The sequence below is a fragment of the Hordeum vulgare genome, chromosome 5H, assembly GCF_904849725.1.
Source record: "Hordeum vulgare subsp. vulgare chromosome 5H, MorexV3_pseudomolecules_assembly, whole genome shotgun sequence".
In the NCBI taxonomy this organism is placed as follows: Eukaryota; Viridiplantae; Streptophyta; class Magnoliopsida; order Poales; family Poaceae; genus Hordeum; species Hordeum vulgare.
The window spans coordinates 264,087,587-264,101,466 of NC_058522.1; positions in this window are offsets into that span (position 1 = coordinate 264,087,587).

The window sequence follows — 13,880 nt, forward strand, 5'->3', positions numbered from 1 at the left end:
TTCTCCCCCGTACGTCATTCCGGAGGCACTTGGCGAAGGCCTGCTGGCACTGCGACACCACCGTCTCCACCACGCCTTCGTGTTGGTTGAGATCCCGTATACTTCTCCTTCCTCTCTCGCTGTATCAAGAAGGAGGAGACGTCATCAAGCCGCACGTGTGTTGAATGCGGATGTGCTTTCCGTTCCGCGCTGGATCGGATTGGATCGCGATTGTATCGTGAAGAGTACGACTACATCAACAGTGTTATATACGCTTCTTATTAGCAATCTAAAAGGTTATGTAGATGCACTCCCCCTCTCATCGATGTTGATCTTCGTAGATTGATATTGGTAACCTTATGATTTTTTTCTTCCCATGCGGCGTTCCCCATCCGATTGGTAATATAATAGCATGGAACAATAAAAGATTATAGATACGTTGGATACATATCATGCGTCCACGCTCGTAGGTTCCCGCGCATTTGCTCGGAGGAGCATTGCAGTGCCACATCCTATGACCTCCTCGCGAAGGAATTGCACGAGGAGGCTCACCTCCCCATCGCGCCGCACCGGAGACCCCGCCAGAGGCCGCACCTATAGGCACCCGTCGCGCCTGCTGACCTCTCGCTTTTCCTCGGGTCAGTAGCTCCTATGCAACATTTTTAGGTGAATTGGAAAGTGTACAACGTAGTTGACAAAAATAGCTCTTGTGCGACATATTTGAAGCCAACTATAGCTCCTATGCAACATGGCTTGTTTAACCATGAAATGCAAGACACTAGGGGTTAGCGATTTGAGTTTATGACATGTGGGAACCATTAGTTATCCACATCAACATGGGAGCCACCACTTACTCACATACGTGCGGGACCCGCAACTTGTCCATATACGCAATGTCGTGCTCATGAGCGTGCCCCGATCCATTCACGAGCCCGAGCCAGCCCCATTGCTTTCATTTCCCTGTTGTGTTCTTCCTCTTCTCCGACAACGTAGCGCGAAACCAGCGACTGATGTCTAACTCGACTTCAGCCTTCGGCAAATCATAGACCCGACCGCAGTATGGTCCATTACCATTGACAAGATGCCCCGATTCCATGCGCATGGAACCTCTGAAGCGTTTGACTTGTGTGAAGGAAGAAAATGGCAACCGTGGGCGCGAGTTCGTGAAATGCCAGAGCAGGCCAGAGTCGGGGAAAGTTAGATCTGTGTACTTCGTCAATCGTATGGTCTAATTTCCCACAATTTGTTTCATTTTTCATAAAATTTGGGCAGCGGATCTAGGATTCATGTGCAGCCGACCCCGATTTTTCAGATTCTGAAGAAATTTGGGCATTTCGAGTGGCTCAATGAGTACGTTGAAAGGTTGAAATTGGAGGCATCAACCCAAGAGCTCAATTTTGGGGGCACTTGCTATTGAACACGCCCCCATTTGGGAGACAGCGCAGATCCGATGATGGTCAGTGCTGAACTAAAGTGTGAATTGAAGAAAATGGGCAAACAACTAAAGCATCTGATCGATTTGAAGCAGCAAGCAAATATGATGGCTGGTGCGTTTTATTTTTGTGACATTGATATGGGTTTCTTTTACTTGATGTTCATGAATCTCTAGAAATTTTTAGAGTTTCAGTTAAGCGTTGTACAAAGGCAGGTGCTTACACCGGTGCATGAAGCAAAAAACAACGGTGTTTCTTACACTGGTCCTGCAAGTCACTAACGCTTCAATCCCGTGCCTTCATTGGTAAAAAAGAAACGAAACAAAGCCTAGCTAGCACCTCATAAAGGCACTCTGCGTTGGGAAGCAATGACATTTCTAAGATGCAACACATCAAGCAAAGGTGCACATGCACCTCTGTTCTACAAGGCCTTAGTGTGTCAAGCTAGTATCAAGGGACCCAGTTTCAGGGGTCCCTAGTTTCAGTAAGTGTCTAGCTACTAGTTTCATTTACTCCAGGGGTCATTTGCTAGCTGAAGTTGTGTGAAGCATAACTTTCCTGAATTCTTGTAATGATATTTTCAGTTACAATTCTAGTTAGTCAATGGATTATTTGTTCCCCCTCATGAATAAAATGCAGCAATTCATGAAGTGTGTCCTCTCTGTCGCATACACTTTGTAGCTATCCCTTTCTTCAGATAAAGCAGAGTGTAGTGGAGAGTTCAGGGTCAAAGAAAAAAACGATATTGGGTTGTGGGTTGCAGAATAGATGTTGGTCCGTGAGAAAATAACCAGGCCCAAAGAGAAACCAGCCCACCCGCGTAGGGGCACCAACCCTTTTTTATAGCACAAAGGCCCATCATGTTTAGCAAAATATGCTTCGACTAAAACCTCTAAATAAAATGTTGATTCGGAAAATAAACTTCTAACAAACATAAACAAACCTTATTTTAACGTTTTAAAAAATTAATTCTTTTAACATAAAAATGCGGCAAGATGCAAATAGCTACCTCATTTTTTATGTGGCCCTCTTCCATTTGCTCATAGAAAATTTGCTTCTTTTAACGTTTCAAAAATTACTATTGTTACTTGTTTTTTCATGGAAAAATATAAATCAAAATATGTGTTACTCCTATAAAAATGTTGTTCCTTTTTTTCAGGGGTGAAAGGGTAGTATTACTCAAGAGCCAAGTGTTGGGGAACGTCGCATGGGAAACAAAAAATTTCCTACACGCACGAAGACCTATCATGGTGATGTCCATCTATGAGAGGGGATTTCCGATCTACGTACCCTTGTAGATCGCACAGCAGGAAGCATTTAAGAAACGCAGTTGATGTAGTGGAACGTCCTCACGTCCCTCGATCCGCCCCGCGAACCGTCCCATGAACCGTCCCACGATCCGCTCCGATCTAGTGCCGAACGGACGGCACCTCCGCGTTCAGCACACGTACAACTCAACGATGATCTCGGCCTTCTTGATCCAGTAAGAGAGACAGAGAGGGAGATGATTTCTCCGGTAGCATGACGGCGCTTCGGAGGTTGGTGGTGATCTTATCTCAGCAGGGCTCCGCCCGAGCTCCGTAGAAACGCGATCTAGAGGAAAAACCGTGGAGGTATGTGGTCGGGCTGCCGTGGCAAAGTTGTCTCAAATCAGCCCTAATACCTCAGTATATATAGGAGGGACGGGAGGTACCTTGCCTTGAGGCTCAAGGAGACCCAAGGGGTCGGCCGAAGTGGGGGGAGGAGGATTCCTCCTCCAATCCTAGTCCAACTAGGATTGGAAGGTGGAGTCCTTCTCTATTTTCCCACTTCCCCTTTTTTTCTCTTTGATTTTCTTTCTCTCCTGCGCAGGGGCCTTCTTGGGCTTTCCCACCAGCCCACTAAGGGCTGGTGTGGCACCCCTAAGGCCTATGGGCTTCCCCGGGGTGGGCTGCCCCCCCGGTGAACATCCGGAACCCATTCGTCACTCCCGGTACATTCTCGGTAATGCCGAAAACTTTCCGGTAATCAAATGAGGTCATCCTATATATCAATCTTCATCTCCGGACCATTCTAGAAACCATCGTGACATCTGTGATCTCATTCGGGACTCCAAACAACATTCGGTTACCAACCATATAACTCAAATACGCATAAAACAACGCCGAACCTTAAGTGTGCACACCCTGCGGGTTCGAGAACTAGGTAGACATGACCCGAGTGACTCCTCGATCAATATCCAATAGCGGGACCTGGATGCCCATATTGGATCCTACATATTCTCCAAATATCTTATCGGTTGAACCTCAGTGCCAAGGATTCATATAATCCCGTATGTCATTCCCTTTGTCCTTCGGTATGTTACTTGCCCCATATTCGATCGTCGGTATCCGCATACCTATTTCAATCTCGTTTATCGGCAAATCTATTTACTCGTTCTGTAATACAAGATCCCGTGACATACACTAAGTCACATTGCTTGAAAGGCTTGTGTGTGATGTTGTATTACCGAGTGGGCCCCGAGATAGCTCTGTGTCACACGGAGTGACAAATCCCAGTTTTGATCCATACTAACTCAACAGGCACCTTCGGAGATACCTGTAGAGCATCTTTATAGTCACCCAGTTACGTTGTGACATTTGATACACACAAGGCATTCCTCCGGTGCCAGTAAGTTATATGATCTCATGGTCATAGGAAAAAATACTTGACACGCAGAAAACAGTAGCAACAAAATGACACGATCAACATGCTACGTTCATTTAGTTTGGGTCTAGACCATCACATGATTCTCCTAATGATGTGATCCCATTATCAAGTGACAACACTTGCCTATGGTCAGGAAACCTTGACCATCTTTGATCAACGAGCTAGTCAACTAGAGGCTTACTAGGGACAGTGTTTTGTCTATGTATCCACACAAGTATTGTGTTTCCAATCAATACCATTATAGCATGGATAATAAACGATTATCATGAACAAAGAAATATAATAATAACTAATTTATTATTGCCTCTAGGGCATATTTCCAACAGTCTCCCACTTGCACTAGAGTCAATAATCTAGTTCACATCACCATGTGGTTTTAACGAATCCAACACCCATATAGTTCTCGGGTCTGATCACGTCTTGCTCGTGAGAGAGGGTTTAGTCAACGGTTCTGAAACTTTCAGATCCGCGTGTTCTTTACAAAACTTTATGTCATCTTATAAATGCTGCTACTACGTGCTATTCGGAAATACTCCAAATATCTACTCTACTATACGAATACGTTTCACTACTCATAGTTATTCGGATTAGTGTCAAAGCTTGCATCAACGTAACCCTTTATGACGAACTCTTTAACCACCTCCATAATCGAGAAAAAAAAATCCTTAGTCCATTTAGTTACTCAGGATAACTTTAACCGCTGATCAGTGATTCAATCCTGGATCACTCTCTGTACCTCTTAACAGACTTGCTGCAAGGCACACATCAGGTGCGGTACTCAGCATGGCATACTTTAGAGTCTACGGCTAAGGCATAGAAGACGACCTTCGTCTATTCTCTTTATTCTGCCGTGGTCGGGTTTTGAGTCTTACTCAAATTCACACCTTACAACACAGTCAAAAACTCCTTCTTTGCTGATCTATTTTGAACTCCTTCAAAAACTTGTCAAGGCATGCATCTTGTTGAAACTTCTATTAAGCGTTTTGATCTATCTCCATAGATCTTGATGCTCAACGTTCAAGTAGCTCAATCCAGGTATTCCTTTGAAAAACTCCTTTCAAACAACCTTTTATGCTTCACAGAAATTCTACATTACTTCTGATCAACAATATGTCAACCACATATACTTATCAAAAATTCTATAGTGCTCCCACTCACTTCTTTGGAAATACAAGTTTCTCATAAACCTTGTATAAACCCAAAAGCTTCGATCAACTCATCAAAGCATATATTCCAACTCCGAGATGCTTGCACCAGTCCATAGAAGGATCGCTGGAGCTTGCATACTTGTTAGCATCCTCAGGATTGACAAAACTTTCCGGTTGTATCACATACAACCTTTCCGTCGAGGAAAACAATGTTTTGACATCCTATGTGCAATATTTCATAAATAATGCAGCAACTGCTGACATAATTCCAACAGACCTTTTGCATCGCTATGAGTGAGAAAGTCTCACCATAGTCAACTTCTTGAACTTGTCGGAAAACATCCTTGCGACAAGTCGAGCTTTTCTTAATGGTGACGATTCAACATCATCGTCTGTCTTCCTTATAAAGATCCATCTTTACTTAATAGTCGTATGACGATCAAGTAGTTCTTCCAAAGTCTATACTTTGTTCTCACATATGGATTCTCTCTCGGATTTCATGGCCTCGAGCCATTTGTCAGAATCCGAGCCCACCATTGCTTCTCCATAACTCGTAGGTTCATTGTTGTTCAACAACATGACCTCCAAGACAGGGTTACTGTACCACTCTGTAGTAGTATGCGACCTTGTCGACCTACGAGGTATGTAGTAACTTGATCTGATGCTCAATGATCACTATCATCAGCTTCCACTTCAATTGGTGTAGGCGCCACAGGAACAACTTCCTGTGCCCTGCTACACACTAGTTGAAGTGACGGTTCACTAACCTCATCAAGTTCCACCACCCTCCCACTCAATTCTTTCGAGAGAAAATTTCCCCGAGAAAGGACCTGTTTCTAGAAACAAACACTTTGCTTCCGGATCTGAGATAGGAGACTTATCCAACTGTTTTGGATATCCTATGAAGATGCATTTATCCGCTTTGGGTTCCAGCTTATCACACTGAAACTTTTTCACATAAGGATCGTAGCCCCAAACTATCAAGAAACGACAACTTAGGTTTCTCCAAACCATAGTCTTTACTGTGTCATCTCAACGGAAATACGCGGTGCCCTATTTAAAGTGAATGCGGTTGTCTCTAATGCATAACCCATAAACGATAATGGTAATTCGATAAGAGACATCATAATATGCACCATATTAAATAGGGCGTGGCTATGCCGTTCAAACACATCATCACACTATGGTGTTCCAGGTGGCATGAACTGCAAAACAATTTCCACATTGTCTTAACAGCGTACCAAAACTCGTAACTCAGATATTCATCTCTATGATCATATCGTAGACTGTTTATCCTCTTGTCACGACGATCTTCACTCTAAAATAGCTTTGAACTTTTCAACATTCCAGACTTGTGATTCGTCAAGTAAATACTCCAGTATCTACTCAAATCGTCAGTGAAGTAAGAACATAACGATATCCACTGCGTGCCTTAGCACTTATTGGACTGCACACATCAAAAATGCATTACTCCCAACAAGTTACTCTACTTGTTTCATGTGGCATGTTTTGCATGTCTCAAGTGATTCAAAATCAAGTGAGTCCAAACGATCCATCTGCATGGAGTTTCTTCATGCGTTTTATACCAACAGGTATGGTTTGCATGTCTCAAACGTTTCAAAAATGAGTGAGTACTAAGATCCATCAACATGGAGCTTCTTCATGCATTTTACACCAACATGACTCAAGTGGCAGTGCCACAACTAAGTGGTACTACCATCATTACTTTGTATCTTTTCGGCACTAATATTATGAACATGTGTAATACTACGATCGAGATTCAATAAACCATTGAGGGTAATTATTCAAGCAAATAGAATAACTATTATTATCTTTAAATGAATAATCGTATTGCAATAACCAGGATCCAATCATGTTCATGCTCAACGTAAACACCAAATAACAATTATTTAGGGTTTTTACCACCAATCCCGATGATAGAGGGAGCGTGCGATGTTTGATCATATCAACCTTGGAAACACTTCCAACACGTATCGTCACCTCGCCTTTAGCTAGTCTCCGTTTATTTCGTAGCTTTCATTTCGTGTTACTAATCACTTAGCAACCGAACCGGTATCCAATACCCTCGCGCTACTAGGAGTACTAGTAAAGTACACATCAACATCATGTATATCAAATATACTTCTTTTGACTTTGCCAGCCTTCTTATCTACCAAGCATCTAGGGTAGGTCCGCCTCAGTGGCCATTTCACCTCATAACAAAAGCACTTCGTCTTGGGTTTGGGTTTAATCCTGAGTCTCTTCATTAGTGCAGCAACTGTTTTGCTGTTTCACGAAGTATCCCTTCTAGCCCTTGCCTTTCTTCAAACTTAGTGGTTTTACTAACCATCAACTATTGATGCTCCTTCTTGATTTCTACTTTCGTAGTGTCAAACATCGCAAATCGCTCAAGGATCATTGTATCTATCCTTGATATGTTATAGTTCATCACGAAGCTCTCACAGCTTGGTGGCAGTGACTTAGGAGAACCATCACTATCTCATCTGGAAGATTAACTCCCACTTGATTCAAGCGATTGTCGTACTTAGACAATCTAAGCACACGCTCAACGATTGAGCTTTTCTCCATTACTTCATGGACAAAGAATCTTGTTGGAGGTCTCATACCTCTTAGCAAGGGCACGAGCATGAAATCACAATTTCATCTCTTTAGAACATCTCTTATGTTTAGTGACGTTTCAAAAACGTCTTCGGCGCCTTGCTTCTAAGCCATTAAGTATTTTGCACTGAACTATCGCGTAGTCATCAGAAACGTGTATGTCGGATGTTCACAACATCCACAGATGACGCTCGAGGTGCAGCACACCGAGTGGTGCATTAAGGACATAAGCCTTCTGCGCAGCAACGAGGACAATCCTTAGTTTTACAGACTCAATCCGCAAAGTTGCTACTATCAACTTTCAACTAAATTTTCTCTAGGAACATATAAAAACTTGTAGAGCTATAGCGCAAGCCACATCGTAATTCGCAAAGACCACTAGACTATTATCATGATAATTAGTTCAATTAATCATATTACTTAAGAACTCCCACTCAAAAAGTACATCTCTCTAGTCATTTGAGTGGTACATGATCCAAATCCACTATCTCAAGTCCGATCATCACGTGAGTCAAGAATAGTTTTAGTGGTAAGCATATCTATGCTAATCATATCAACTATACGATTCATGCTCGACCTTTCGGTCTCTTGTGTTCCGAGGCCATGTATGCACATGCTAGGCTCGTCAAGTTTAACCTGAGTGTTCCGCGTGTGTAACTGTTTTGCACCCGTTGTATGTGAACATTGAGCCTATCACACCCGATCATCACGTGGTGTCTCAAAACGACGAACTGTCGTAACGGTACAAGTCGGGGAGAACACAATTTCGTCTTGAAATTTTAGTGAGAGATCACCTCATAATGCTACCGTCGTTCTAAGCAAGATAAGGTGCATAAAGGATTAACATCACATGCAATTCATAAGTGACATGATATGGCCATCATCATGTGCTTCTTGATCTCCATCACCAAAGCACCGGCACAATCTTCTTGTCACCGGCGCCACACCATGATCTCCATCATCATGATCTCCATCAACGTGTCGCCATCGGGGTTGTCGTGCTACTCATGCTATTACTACTAAAGCTACGTCCTAGCAATATAGAAAACGCATCTCCAAGCACAAACGTTAGTTTAAAGACAACCCTATGGCTCCTGCCGGTTGCCGTACCATCGACGTGCAAGTCGATATTAACTATTACAACATGATCATCTCATACATCCAATATATCAGATCACGTCATTGGCCATATCACATCACAAGCATACCCTGCAAAAACAAGTTAGACGTCCTCTAATTGTTGTTGCATGTTTTACGTGGTTGCCATGGGTATCTAGTAGGATCGCATCTTACTTAAGCAAACACCACAATGGAGATGTATGAATTGCTATTTAAGCTCTCTCCAAGGACCTCCTCGGTCAAATTCGATTCAACTAAAGTTGGAGAAACAGACACTCGCTAGTCATCTTTGAGCAACGGGTTGCTCGTAGCGATGAAACCAGTCTCTCGTAAGCGTACGAGTAATGTCGGTCTGAGCCGCTTCGATCCAACAATACCTTAGAATCAAGAAAAGACTAAGGAGGGCAGCAAATCGCACATCACCGCCCACAAAAACTTTTGTGTTATACTCGAGATAACATCTACGCATGAACCTAGCTCTGATGCCACTGTTGGGGAACGTCGCATGGGAAACAAAAAAATTCCTACGCGCACGAAGACCTATCATGGTGATGTCCATCTATGAGAGGGGATTTCTTGGGCTTGCCCACCAGCCCACTAAGGGCTGGTGTGGCACCCCTAAGGCCTATGGGCTTCCCCGGGGTGGGTTGCCCCCCCGGTGAACATCCGGAACCCATTCGTCACTCCCGGTACATTCCCGATAATGCCAAAAACTTTCCCGTAATCAAATGAGGTCATCCTATATATCAATCTTCGTCTCCGGACCATTCCAGAAACCCTTGTGACGTCTGTGATCTCATCCGGGACTCCAAACAACATTCGGTAACCAACCATATAACTCAAATACGCATAAAACAACGCCGAACCTTAAGTGTGCACACCCTGTGGGTTCGAGAACTATGTAGACATGACCCGAGTGACTCCTCAGTCAATATCCAATAGTGGGACCTAGATGCCCATATTGGATCCTACATATTCTCTGAAGATCTTATTGGTTGAACCTCAGTGCCAAGGATTCATATAATCTTGTATGTCATTCCCTTTGTCCTTCGGTATGTTACTTGCCCGAGATTCGATCGTCGGTATCCGCATACCTATTTCTATCTCGTTTACCGGCAAGTCTCTTTACTCGTTCCGTAATACAAGATCCCGTGACATACACTAAGTCACATTGCTTGTAAGGCTTGTGTGTGATGTTGTATTACCGAGTGGGCCCCGAGATACCTCTTTGTCACACGGAGTGACAAATCCCAGTTTCGATCCATACTAACTCAACAGGCACCTTCGGAGATACCTGCAGAGGATCTTTATAGTCACCCAGTTACGTTGTGACCTTTGATACACACAAGGCATTCCTCCGGTGCCAGTAAGTTATATGATCTCAGGGTCACAGGAATAAATACTTGACACGCAGAAAATAGTAGCAACAAAATGACACGATTAGCATGCTATGTTCATTTAGTTTGGGTCTAGTCCATCACATGATTCTCCTAATGATGGGATCCGTTATCAAGTGACAACACTTGCCAATGGTCAGGAAACCTTGACCATCTTTGATCAATGAGCCAGTCAACTAGAGGCTTACTAGGGACAGTGTTTTGTCTATGTATCCACACAAGTATTGTGTTTCCAATCAATACAATTATAGCATGGATAATAAACAATTATCATGAACAAAGAAATATAATAATAACTAATTTATTATATCCTCTAGGGCATATTTCCAACACCAAGAAGGTCCTCCCTACACAATCTAGGGACATTGTCCGGGACAGAACGGAGCCAGACCATAGTTCTCTCTTGTGATCTCCCATGTGGTGCTGCTTGCATGACTTGGGTACCCATTACTTGAAAAAGCATAGATTGGAGCCTGACCACAGATAAAGCGCACTATTACTTGAGGGTACACATTAGTTGAACGAAGCATACATATATTAGCACGCATATAACATAGATATATAGTAGCACGAACATAACATAGATATATAATTGCACGAACATCAGTTAAAGGAAGAACTCGGTTAAATCCCTTGCGCCCCTCCACCTTGATATCGCCCACACCCTAAGGGTGTTCTCTACATAGACTCTGGCAGGGTAGAGCCTATCTGGCATGGTGGGGGAAGCGTAGGTCCGGCCATTGTAATTCATGGTGGCTTTGCATGGGGTTGGTGGCTTCGCGGTTCTGCTTTGTGGAGAAGAAGGAGGGCGGATGGGAGAGGATCTGCGATATGGATGAGTGAGAGAGGAAGAGGAAGACAATAGGTGGCTTAAATATCCCTAATGCGACATGTTGATTCACTGATTTCACCGTGGAACTAATGACTTGGGGAAGCTAGCTGGGCGGCGGCGGGAGGCATCGGGAGTGTGTACACGCGTGGGAAACCCAAGGCTGCATCAATAGCCTTGATGTGACATTTCAGCACTGCACGCGTTTGTGGCGTCGATCGGTCCACGTCGGTCGATGGTCGCATTGTCGTGCCTTCTCGGTCTTCTCTTCGCGTCTGCATGTCCATGCATGTATGCGTCGGTCGGGGCTCGGGGTGTGACGGCTGCTCACTCCCATGCATGCAATGTAGCCTGCTAACTAGGGACTCGTTAGAGGTAGGTGAGGCAACATTCGGTCCATGGGTCCAAAGGTTGGGCTACATTTATCAAAGCATAACGGCGTGCATGCATAGATGCTACCCAGCGCACTCGTCCCATTCGAGTGCAGAAAAACACCATGAAAAAAGCGTTTCCGAATCCAGCCAATTGTAACACAGAACGAGCCTCACGCGGATCAGTGATGTGGCCCTAGCACCTAATCCAGACCGTCCACTCAGAGAGATCCAGCGGCGCGGAACGGTGTGGGGGTTTTGAGGGCTTTTTAGAGGGTTATGAGGGGTTTTGAGGGCTAGGGTTGAGCATAACTAATTCAAAAAAATCATAAAAATATAAAATTGCACCCATCATTGTTTTATGTGACCAAGTTGCTGGGAAAAATAAGAAACTTGGTCTATGGGTATTGTTATGAAAAACCCCTCACAAAACATAGCTATCATGAACGAGGTTGCACGGGATTCAAGCTTTTCAAGCTAGGGTTTGATGCTAAGCATGTCATAGTTTATCTAAGCGATCTCATACTGGGCATGGACCCTATATTTGCAAACTGTATGTCATGTTTTGATTTTTGGCTCATTTAGAAAAGGTCGAATTGTTTTGCTTAGGAATGGGGTGTTTAGCCTAGCTTGTGAGCTCATTTGAAGCACATTTGTCATGACTAGTGTTTCACAATTACAATAAGTGCTCAGATTGATTGCTTAACATGCCTAATATATGAGATAACATGGTAACATCAATACCACATGGGTCAAACTTGAACTTTTGGGTCAAACTTGAATTCTGGGTCTAATTTGAAATTCGTCCAGAATTTGAATAGAATTACACAAATACCATATTACACAAATACGCAAAAAAGTAAAAAATAGGAGTACAGAAATTGGGGAAAGTTTGTTATTCTACATCACACATCACCAATACACAAGTTTGACAAAAGAAGTTCTCACTTGTACTTCTTACCACTCTATTTCTTCTTCTTCTTACCACTTCTTGATCCTACCACACCTAGTTCACTCAAGTTCTTGGTTTTCTTCACTGGACTAGGTGGGACAGCTTCAGTTGGCACCACAACATCTACAATGAGGCTTAGTTTGCACAATATCAACTACAATAGCTTCAGTTTGCACAACATCTTCCGCAAGACCTTCAGTTTGCACCACGACATCTACATGAGGCTCAGTTTGCACAATATCAACTATAGTAGCTTCAGTTTGCACAATATCAACTACAATAGATTTAGTTTGCACAACATCTGCCGCAATAGCTTTAGCTTGCACCACATCCTACACTACATCATCATCCAAATGTTGGTCATGATGCATCACAAGATCAAAGGCTTCCTCATTTCGCACCACATTTTGCACCACATCGTCATCCAAACGTTGCTCACGATGCATCACAAGATCGAGGTATGCCTCATTTTGCACCACAACATCATCCAACTATCCTTCATCACCAAAACTTCTCTTTTTTCTATAGCCATTGATTCTTGCCTTTTTTATTGCCCGACAATCTTCAACAACAAGGGGTTGACTAGCACGCTTCCTCCTCGTAAACAAAGCTTGTAATTTGGCTAGTAATTAAAAACAACATCCAAACAAAATACACAAACATACACATACTTTGTCCTTTCAAGAGTGTAACGACATTTTGGAGATCCTTTTCGGTACCCAAGTTCCTGGCATAGCTTGCATCTATTTTTGTTACCTTTTTGGGACCTTTTTGACTTTGTATCCTTCTTTCCCTTCCCTTTTTACTACTCCCACCTCTCCCAAACCATGCCTCGAATCTACTCTCTTTAGGCGTGACAGCCTTTCTTTTTGTTAGGGGAGGACACATCGAAAATTCAATTTCCACTTTACGGCATTGAGGTTGATCTGTAAGTGCTGGAATTGGGGTTCGATATGCAGCCCTCAGTCTTTCCACTGAGTAATATTCATGCAAATATGGATGCATATTTATCTTGGGTTGGGTGGCAAATAAAAGTATGGCATGGTCACATGGTTTCTTGCCGTGTTGCCACTCGAGGCAAATACAGCCATGCAAATCAGTGTTAACAACATGCCTCCTTCCAGCCTTAGTATCTCTAGCTTCAGCACCCCACAATGAAGATTTTTCAACACACAAATGTGTAAGATTTCTACTCCTGTTCACCACCTGTGGTACCACTGCAGGAAGCTTATCCCCTTGCAGACAATCACCAATCCTTCTTCACAATTCCCACATGCGCATGATCATGATCCTTATTTGGTCAAGCATGTCATGCACATGCAAGTTCTTTAACTGCTTTATCTTA